Below are 11132 nucleotides of genomic sequence, written 5' to 3' on the forward strand. Positions count from 1 at the left end.
TTGTATGAACAAGAATTGATATGCTTAGAAGGAAGAATAATCTTCTCCATAAGGATTTACACCAAGAATGGTTACCATAAGAGTATGAAAAAGGTTCTTTGACAATAAAAACCAACATCCATAGCTTTGATAATTGCTTCTAACCTGTTATATTTAAGAATTTCAATCACAAATTAAGTTAGGTAATTAAGACTCATACATGTGGTATCTAACCATATTCTTCTTCACCATAACTAGTTCAAATGACTTCAAATGAACTAGTTAGAGAGTTGTTCAATTGCTATGAGATCTTATGTAACTATACAAGACACAATTGAAACAAATATGATTCGATTCGATTGAATCGACTCATGAACTTTTATAGCCACGGTTTGCATACCGCATTCCTTAGTAATTTAAGTTTCATGTTCAGAGCACATCTTTAGATCGTAACCCACTCAAGTACGCAAGGTTCGCGGACTTAAGGTAAACCGGCAGAGTTTTCAAAACTCAGCAGAAATTCTCGGTAAGAGAACTTCCGCCAGTTCGCGGACTTAGCACACAAACGAGTTATAGGAAATCCCAGCAGAAATTCTCGGTATGAGAACCTCTCGACAGTTCGCGGACTGTGTCTGCAAACTATTTCGCGGACTTGGCAAAGCCAATTCCTCCGGTTTCTATCAATCTACAAAGTTCGCAAACTTCGGATTAAGACATAGGACTTATGCACATATGTGTTACCACACAATGCTTATATCCATCATTGTTTATATAGACCTGAACTCTCATTCCAACCATTGAAACATTCTTAGAGGACGTTATGTAGTTGTTACACTATTTTTCGTCAAAGCAATTTTCAAAGTGATTGAAACATCATGACATTCGTCACTAGGTAAAGATAAACTTGATTGAAGCGAAAGCTTACCAACATATGTTTCGAGGAATATATAAGCGAGTTAAACTCAGCTCGAAACAATAAATTGTTCCACATATTCAGAAATTTCCCAACTTAATATGTGCGCCCCAATTCTTTTGCAATCCTCACCGCATTTATTAGGGCTTCTTGGCGAGGATGCACTTTCAACATAATCAGGTTGTGTTGAGGTGAGTAAAATCTTGCTCACTACAGATATTCGAAATAAAATCATGCATGGACTCTAGGAATTTAAAAACTTCCTTGAAACTTTCAATAAATGTTCCATACCTTTTTAAGATGTTATCCCTTGTCAAACTCTTGTCTGGGAGATCATTCTTAATAGTACTCGTTGCTTTATTAGTCTTCTTTGGTACCCATTTCTGAGAAACTTTTGGAGCAACGTATTTCTTTTTCTCCCCAACATAATTGTGAAACTTATTTGGGGGAATACTGAAAGAACTGATATTATGAGACTCAGTTTTTCTCCATTTTGCAACATCAGATCTTGTCATCCTAACAGAATCATATCTGGTTTTATCTCGTTTAAGAAATATGCAATTCCTTTGCAAGTGACCTGGTTTTCCACAATAAAAAAAATGTTTAGTATAATGGAAAAGTTGTGTTTAGTACTACCTGAATGTGTATGTGCTTGATTTGGAGCTTGACAGGATTTCTTCTTTTCGTCATCCGTAGTTGGTAGAGATACTTTACTTTTGTCAACCATGGAAAGTTTTGGTTGAGAAGAATATTTAGCTTTGGCAAATTTTACCTCTTTACAAATACTAGGAGCGTCTATTCCTTCATATCCCAATCTTCGTGTATCACGATGAATTCTACATGCTCCCAATATCGAGGTTAATTTATCTAAGCTGCTATTTCTAGACAAAATCTCTTTTAAGCTCAAGTTTTCTTCTTCCAAACTTTTGACCTTCTCAAGCGCAATAACTAGATCATTCTTGGATGATTCACATTGAACTTTGAGATCTTATCTTTCCGAATCAAATGAAAAGTTCATCTCAATGTTTTCCAAGTTATCTAGCTTTGCTTGAAGAGTAATTTCTCGATCTTGACCTTCGGAAATTTCTTCTTTAAGCTTTCGTATTTCGTTGAGATAATCTCTTGCACCACTAGAATCAAGTTGGTCTTGCAAGTCTTTATTCCGACTACAAAGTCTGCCATATTTAACTTTCTCACTGAATTGGTACTATCAGCTTCCGAAAGTTTTCAATGACATTCTTTAAGAAGATTATTAGCAACTGGATCAACATGGAACACTTCTTCGTCAGAATCAGAATCAGTATCCGGAAGAATTTTTCCAGAAGCTAATGCAACCTCTCCTATGAGCTCTTGAGGATTATAATATTCAGGTTCATCATCAAGAGTAGGCAAATATGCTGCATATGACGACTGTCTACGGCTCCATCTAGGACATACTGAAGACAAGTGCCCCAAACCACGACAGTTATAACATTGGACATCATCCTTAGGAGATGACACATTTTTAGAAAAAATCTTTTTCCTGTCTCTCAAGAATTTTCTAAATTGTCGTGGAGTAACATCCTTAGTATCTGGCGAACCAAATTTATCCTTAGAGGATTCAGAATTGTTTGCAGCTTTAAGATAAATCACCTCTTTTCTTACGTGTTCATTATCAAAGATCTTTAGCTTTCCAGCAAGAGTATTTATGGAGAGTGTCGAAAGATCGTTTCCTTCTTCAATGACATGTTTCTTAAACTCGTATCTCGATGGTAGAGACCTGAGAATTTTGCACACAATATCTTTCTCCGGAATAGTTATTCCTAACGCAAATGGGGAGTTAACTATTTGAGAAAGTCTTTGGTTAAACTCATCAAAGGTTTCATCATCAGACATGCGAAGGTTTTCCCAGTCAGAAGCTAGATTTTGAAGCCTTTCTTCTTTCTCTGCGGCATTCCGTTCGAATATGGTTTCTAAGATATCCCAACATCTTTAGACTTATTGCACGTGGTCACGTGGTGCTGAAGATCTGGGGCAATGGCATGTAAGATGGCATTCAAACCGTCGGAATTTTGCTTTGCATCAAGTATCTCGGCAGGACTGTATTCACCAATGTTCTTGGGAACGTTTACATCTCCAACTGCCACAACGGGAGCATCATAGCCATTAACTATATATAACCATGTTTGAAAATCACGTGCTTGGAGAAAAGCTCACATAGCAATTTTCCACCATAGGAAGTTTGTGTCATCGAAGGCTGATGGTATGTTTATAGAGATAACACCTCTGTCCATAGAATCAGATTGCTACAAACACAGACTTATGAGGTCTTAGTGTGTTTGCCTACTCTGATACCAATTGAAAAAGCGGGGGTCTAACAACACCACCCAATATTTCGTATGACAATCTGAATAGACAAACTCCAATATACTTTCAAGAGAATCAACTAGACAGTTAGACTCAATCTATATCTCTATCTCTTGATTCAATCCGCAAACAGCAAATAGGGATTTGCGAGCCCGATTGAATATAAGAGGATTAACTTGAACGGTACCAAAGACCAATGTTCAAGTGTCAATCAATTCACTCAACAACCTTAAGGCTGGATACAAGAACTCATTGATCTTAACGTACAACCTGTGATATTTCTATTATATAAATAAAATATAATGCGGAAAATAAATAACACAGACACCAGAATTTTGTTAACGAGGAAACCGCAAATGCAGAAAACCCCCTAGACCTAGTCCAGAATAAACACACACTGATAATAAGCTGTTACACCAATTTCCTACTACCTATTCGGACTAGATGTAATACCTTCTTCAGCACTTGTAGAACTCCTAGCAGAATACTGATTCTCTTTAGAAATTCTTCACACAAATCTTCTAGCAGAACCCAAGGTTCTCTTTAGAAGATACACCACCACGATTGATTCGATTCGAAATTATGTTTGCACAAAACACCGATTTGATTTCCCTTTAGATGTAAATCAAGGTTTTGGAAATCTTGTGTTTATTTTGATGACAACAATTACTAGGTAAAATTTATATCAAAACAAACTTGTAGGTTAGGGTTTTAACTTACAATCAGTATGCGTACACACAAGGAGTCCGTGAACCTGATTTCCGTAAGTAAACTTGGGTGATTCCAAAGATCAATTTCTAAGTTAAGAAAACCCTAACAAATCTACCACAAGAACAACTAGAATAAATCTAGAGATATCTTGCTTAACACTTCTCAAGGATTTTTACGAGATGCCTCAAAAGAAGTTTTTCTTTCTAGTCTCCGATTTCGACTAACAAGTATTGGTATATGATCTGAAACTGAAATCTATCAAAACCTAGGGTTTATGATCAACAACTCTTAAATGGTTTTATATCAGAAGAGAAAACCTAAGAATAGACAAGAGGTGAAAAACCTAGATTACAAGTTGTGTGATCAATCACGAAGATTAAATGCAACTTGGCTTTGTGATCCCCAATACAAAGACTTTTATCTCACTCTCGTTCACGAAGAACGGAAGACGTGGAAAACAACCTGCAGAGCTTACGCCAAATTTTCAAAGGGATGAAAAACATGTAAACTCGCTAACTCCTTATTTATAATGAACAATAACTTGGAAGCTAAGCAAAGATATTTTCCTTTTTCAAGACTCTCCTAAACAAGGGAGTCTTTCCTAAGTTACAACTCTTGCCAAAATAATTAAATAAATAATTAATTTAGCAAATTGTATTTTTGAGAATAAATCACAAATTAAATTATGAAGGAATCACAAACACTTTATTATGGCAATAAAAAATGTTTGGACCAATATCCATCTTGCCTAGATAAGGAAACATCACCAATTTGACCAAAAAAGCCTTTTAGTCACGTAATTGGGCCCAAGTCCGTGAACTGTTGCAAACAGCCCATGGATTGTTTCCTACTAACGAACTGTAACAATCACATCAACACTTATAATTGTTACTTTAATAAATCACTCATAACTTCATCGTTATAACTCGGAATTGAGTGATTCTTGGCTCGTTGGATTCATAAGCTCATTCACTATAACATGAGATTCTTTATAAAGATAAAGGTTATTGTCTCCAAGGTCATGAATCAAATAACCTCAAGTATATATACAAAAATGTACATTTACCGTCATCGGAATTGTTCCATATAGTGAGCATATATCTTGATAGATTAGAAAGGTAGAATTGAACAAGAATCCAAATGAAATCAATCACATACCTTTGATGAAGTAGTTGTTGATGTCTTCTTGTAGTCTTCAATCTTCATCCTTTAAGGATAGCTTCGATTGAACTTCTTAGACCTAATCTAGCCCGAAACTATGTTTAGTATGCTAAATCAAGAATACATTTTGGAAACTAAAATTTACAACTAATTTGACATACCAACACTAGTGGGTTCAACCGAGAAGTGCTCTAACAATAACTGCGAAGCATATTTGAACTCTAGATAGACATAGTATTAAGGAATACAATACGAGGTTTATTGCTTAACCATTAAACTTTGTAGATAAGACATCACCATAATAATTTGAATGCTATTTTGATTATGTGTGGGTATGAAGTGAGGATTTCACCCTAGGGAACAATGTTTTACATGTGTTCTAAGGAAGTAAGTTCATAAACTTGTTTGTGAACCGAAAAGGAAATTTCCAGGTGTTATTGGTTTTTTTATTCATTGCATATCTTATGAACAACCAATATGTGTGATTGAGTATAACCGCTCAAAACTTGTTTGTGTTCTTGGTAGAACTATTCACAAAGGCCTGACTTATGTAATGGTATGACTTTTATTAGTGAAATCGATCTTAAGTAATCACCTGAGATGGTATGATCGGGTTTGTGATTTTATGTCTAACCAAATATGGGAAAGGGGAACCGACCCTAATAACAGGTGAAGTACATCACAAAGGGTGTTAGAGCACTACTCGGTCGAACTCGCATGCGTTGCTATCTCAAGCATGTTTGTCAATGTTAGTGATCAAAACTACAAGTCTTGATTTCTAGTCTATTATAGCTAAGTCTCGGACTAGGATAGTAAGTGTATATGATCTCAAGGACTTCATGGCAATTCATCATACAAGTGGAAAAACTATTCAAGGAACCGGTGGAACTTCTCGATGTTATATTTTTGAAAGTGGTAGTAAAAGTTCGTTGCTCGGACTTGTAAAGATTTAAAAATAAAAATATATACAAAAAATATTAACAATATGGGCAAGAATACTGGGACTAATGATTCGGCCAATCTTCATAAAATAGGGCTCAATGAATTATTCTCGACAATAATCGCTCAAAACATAAGTTATATGGACTCTTATTTTGCCAAAGTAGATTCTCAAAAAATTGCTTGTAAATGTTAAGCATGGAACATCAAATCACCTAAGCTAAGCATGACCCATATAATCAAATAACACCCAATTTAATCAAATCATATTTCAATTAATTTTTGATGCAAAAGTCTTAAAAAGAATTAATTACATTACCCATGTATGAAGCTCGGTCTCCTCCGTCGTCCCAGTGTTGGTTTAGCTCATCATGATAAAAACACGCTCAAAATATTTATTTATTGCTCAAATGGTGTTTACAATGAAGAGAAAAGGAGAAAATGGTGTAAAACTGTAATATGCGACCCACAGTAAGCGTCACAAATGAACGATAAAAGAGAAGTGCTATTGTCGCTGTGGTTCTAAGACCCACACCTACGACCCACTCCTTGAGTCTTTCTCACTGTTGATAAACCACTGTTCTTGCGAGTCCGTTCTTCATGTTCTTCATCTTCATCACGAACAGCAGCAGCAGCAGAGAGAATTCGTGATTCTTCCTCTGAAGCTTCCTCTCTTCTCCTCCCAACTCTCGACACCCTCTATTCTAACCCAAGATTTAAATTTATACACCTTTGGACCAAGAATAACTTCTCATTAATCCAAAAAATCTTCCCATTACTCGGCAGTGAATGAAAATATTCCCAAGAAATTTTCTTTCCATGCACGCGTCTGCTGGCTTGTTTTAACCTCTCCAAATCTTCATAGGATGTATTCAAATCAAACAGGATAACTTCTTACCCATTTGGTCACGTAACTTCCATATAAACAAGAAAATGCCGAGAATAACTCAACTTCCCTGTTTTCGCATCCCACGATTATCCAACCCAATCTAACTCGATTTGAACACCCATACCAGCTCTGTCTAGGCCCTAGGAACAAACCCAATCAATTTGGGTCGTTTAGTCTCCTTTAATCCCGTCCAAACTGCCAACCCTAAATCTGCCAGTTGATAACAATTTTTCCCGCCAATTTTGGTTTTTGAATTTGGGAAGAAGATGTCCTCCCCCTAACCAGAACTGGAGTGCGAATAGAAGCTTCCTTGGGGTGACCTGGGGGTGCCCCTCAGTAATTAGGTTACCCCTTATCCAAAAGCGAGAGTCCGAATAACACTTGTCCTCCGGGTGACAAAATCAACTTTTCGAGCCGAATTTTCCAAAAATGTTTATTTCCTAAAAATACATAAAAACACAATATTAGTACAAAAATAGAGTTCCAACAATACAGACATTGAGGACAAATTAGACACAAAAATGTGTCTATCACTCGACAAAAAGGTATGTGAAGACTTGAACTTATTTGTCACTCAGAAGTCTATTTATTCTATCTCCTACTTCTTGAGACAAAAGTCATATGCTATATATATAAACTTAGATTATACACATTTGGTATTTCGGGCCGAGTATACCTCTCCTATCTATATCTCGAAATATGTGTTGGTAAGCGTTTCGCTTTGACCATGTTTTTCTTTACCTAGTGACGCAAGTCATGATATGTTTCAGTCATCTTGAAAATTTCTTTGACGAGAAATAGTGTAACAACTGTATAACGTCCTATAAGAATGTTTCAATGATTAGAATGAGAGTTTAGATTACATAACCAATAATGGACATAAGTATGTTGTGGAAACACATATGTGCATAAGTCCTATAATGGAAGAATGGCTAGTATCCAAGTCCGCGAACTGCCGAAGTTCTCAAACCCAAGAATTTCTGCTGGAGTTAACAAACTGCTTGCGCGAACCAAGTCCGCGAACCTAGTATGCAAACCAGCGAAGTTTTCAAACGCGAGAATTTCTGCAAGAGTTTGTAAACTCCAAGTACCTTAAGTCCGCGAACCTAGTCTACGAACTTGAGAAAGGTTATATATCTGAAGATGATTTCTGAATTTAAACTTATAAAGACTAAGGAATGCTTTTGCAAACCGTGGCTATAAAGTTCATGAACCGATTCATGTGAATCAAATCATCTCTGCTTCTATTGTGTCTTGTGTAGTACATGAGATTTCCTTGTAATTGAACAACTCTCTAACTAGTTCATATGAGTCATTTGAACTAGTTACGGTGAAGAAGAAAATGGTTGGTATGAAATGCTCAAATGGCTAACCTTTTGGTTGACTATTGTTGAACCAACAATGCACACGTTTGGGTACGGTTAACAAACCTCGAAGCATGCACTTCATTTGTGTATAACAAGCTAAGATTTCGATCTAACGGTTGAGAGATATTAGCTTGAATCTAAATCAGGTTTTCATCTAACGGTGGATAGTGTTTGCTATGTGAGCAAGGCGAAACCCTGATCTGAAAGACTATATAAGGGGACATCTAGAAACTCTACAAACTAATACCCACACCTTACGTGTGATACTAGTTTGTGTGCTAGATTTGGTTCTCCTTTAATCTTTGGTTTTCTTCTTCTAAAACCAAGTTAACGACTTAAAGGCTTAATTGGGATTGTGAAGCCAGACCGATACTACTTTTATCGTAGTTGTGTGATCTGATCTTGCATCTTCTATCGTACGAGTACAATCAGATTGATTGGATTGAGATTAACCTCTCCGATAGGAAAGATATAAAAAGTAATCACAAACATCTTCGTCTCATCGTTAGTGATTCCACAGCATCTTATTTCGCTACCATACGATCAAGATTGTTGTGAGGTGATTGATTAATCTAGGTTGTTCTTCGGGAATATAAGACCGGATTATCAATTGGTTTCTGTTCACCTTGATTTTATATCAAAAGACGAAACAAAAACTTTAGGGTTTTTCTATAGGAGACAGATTGATCCTTTGATAGACTTTTCTGTGTGAGACGGATTTGTTTATTGTTAAAGCCTGCGATTTTGGGTCGTAGCAACTCTTAGTTGTGGGTGAGTTAAGCTAAGGGAATCAAGTGCGTAGTATCCTGTTGGGATCAGAGGCGTAGGGGTGCAACTGTACCTTGGATCTGTGGGAGACTGATTGGGGTTCAACTACAGTCCAGTCCGAAGTTATCTTGGAGTAGGCTAGTGTCTGTAGCAGATTAATACAGTGTGTATTCAATTTGGACTAGGTCCCGGGGTTTTTCTGCATTTGCGGTTTCCTCGTTAACAAAACTTATAGTGTCTGTGTTATTTCTTTTTCTCATTATATTTGTTATATAATTGAAATAATACAGGTTGTGCGTTTAGATCAATTAATTGGAAAGTCCTACCTAACAGTTGTTGATTGATATTGATTGATCCTTGGATATTGGTCTTTGGTACTTTCCAAGTTTATCTCTCTTTAATCGAGACTCGCAGTTTGCTTGAGTAAGATTAAATCGAGAGATTGAGATATTAACTCCTTGAGATACTTTTATCTAGATTGAGTCTGACTGTCTAGTTGATTCTCTAGAAAGTGTTTCGGAGTTAGTCCATACAAATTGCTAAGCAAAATATTGGGTGGTGTTGTTAGACCCCCTCTTTTTCAGTTGGTATCAGAGCAGGCAAACACGTTCAAGACCTTAAAAGTCTGTGTTTGTAGAGATCTGACTCTATGAACAAGAGTACTATCTCTGATAAACGCTTCACCAGAAATAAAAGTTCTATATCGTCTAACTCTATTAAAGAGAAGGGTTCTACAATCTCGAATATAGATGAACCTTCTGTACTGACGAGACAGCATAACACTGACATGTGTATTTCCGATTACCCTTCAAATGAGAGCCTCTCCATTAATGAACGTGATTCAGTTGAAGAGAGTGAATTGATTCTAAATCTTGTTAGAATCCAAGCTGACAGATTCATATCGGTTGAAGCACCATGTCAATGTTCTACTTGGTGTAATAAGTGATTGCAAATCCAAAGGTAATGCTGAAGATCAGTCTTCGTGCATAACTCTTGAGGTTGGCCTCAAAAAGGATGCCTTGGAAATTGAACATCGCTTGAGTAAGCTCTCTATTCAAGGATGATCAAAGCAATCTAATATGCCAAGTACTTCTGACAAAAATAAAAGTGGCTCATGCTCAGAAGTAAAAACGAAATCCCTTTCTAGCAAAACGTATGTGCCTAAAGTCACTATCACTCAAGGATGTTGCACATCAAATAGAGGGAAGAAATCTTCTAACGATGATATTAAGACTGTACTATCTAATCATTCTGATGATCAGAAAGTATGTCTTGTTTGTGAGACAAAGAGTTCGGTTAAACGAAAGGGAACCTCTAGGTTGAAGAAAAACTCCTTGGTTCAACTTCAACACACCTTAGATTTAATTCTTAAAGGTGTATTTGACATTCGTGTGACTAAACCAATTGGTTTTCGTACCTACCATGTGTATGTTACCAGGAAAGTCAGTTCAATGAGTTCCTCGAACACTCAAAAACAAAACAGACGTCTTAATAAACATCGTCTAAAGGATGATCGTGTCGTGGTCTCTGGAAATAACGTTGTTCCTGTTGAGAAAGGAAGTTCAGAAGAAAGAAGGAAAATTAATGAAATGAGAGATAATATAAAAAGGATAATTGAAGGGTATAAAAAATTCGTCAACATGTTATCTTCCTCCTCAAACCAAAATTCTTCTGGTAAGAACTCAAACTTTGTCTTATATTTTAATGATAGTAAGTTCTATGATAATTTCTCACATAAAAAGGATTCCCTCTCTAGATTCAGGAGGAAAAAGAGACTTGACCATAAACACAAATCTCTTGATGAGCATATATCTCATACTTGTTCTAATTAATCACAAGGTCTAAAGAGCTTACTCATAAAAAACTTGTTGAGTAAGATGTGGGAATAATCAGGTATACTTTTGGCATCTGCGTCTGTTAAGTTAAGCTATCTTCTTATCGTCCATAGATAAACTAGTGATTGCAGATTTGCTGTGCTTAAATTATTGTTGTGCCTAATTGTTGATTCTCTTTGATTAGGATTTTTTTATGGTCCTTGCTACACCTACTCTAAATTGCT

This window comes from Papaver somniferum, chromosome 3 (genome assembly GCF_003573695.1).
Source record: "Papaver somniferum cultivar HN1 chromosome 3, ASM357369v1, whole genome shotgun sequence".
Taxonomy (NCBI): domain Eukaryota; kingdom Viridiplantae; phylum Streptophyta; class Magnoliopsida; order Ranunculales; family Papaveraceae; genus Papaver; species Papaver somniferum.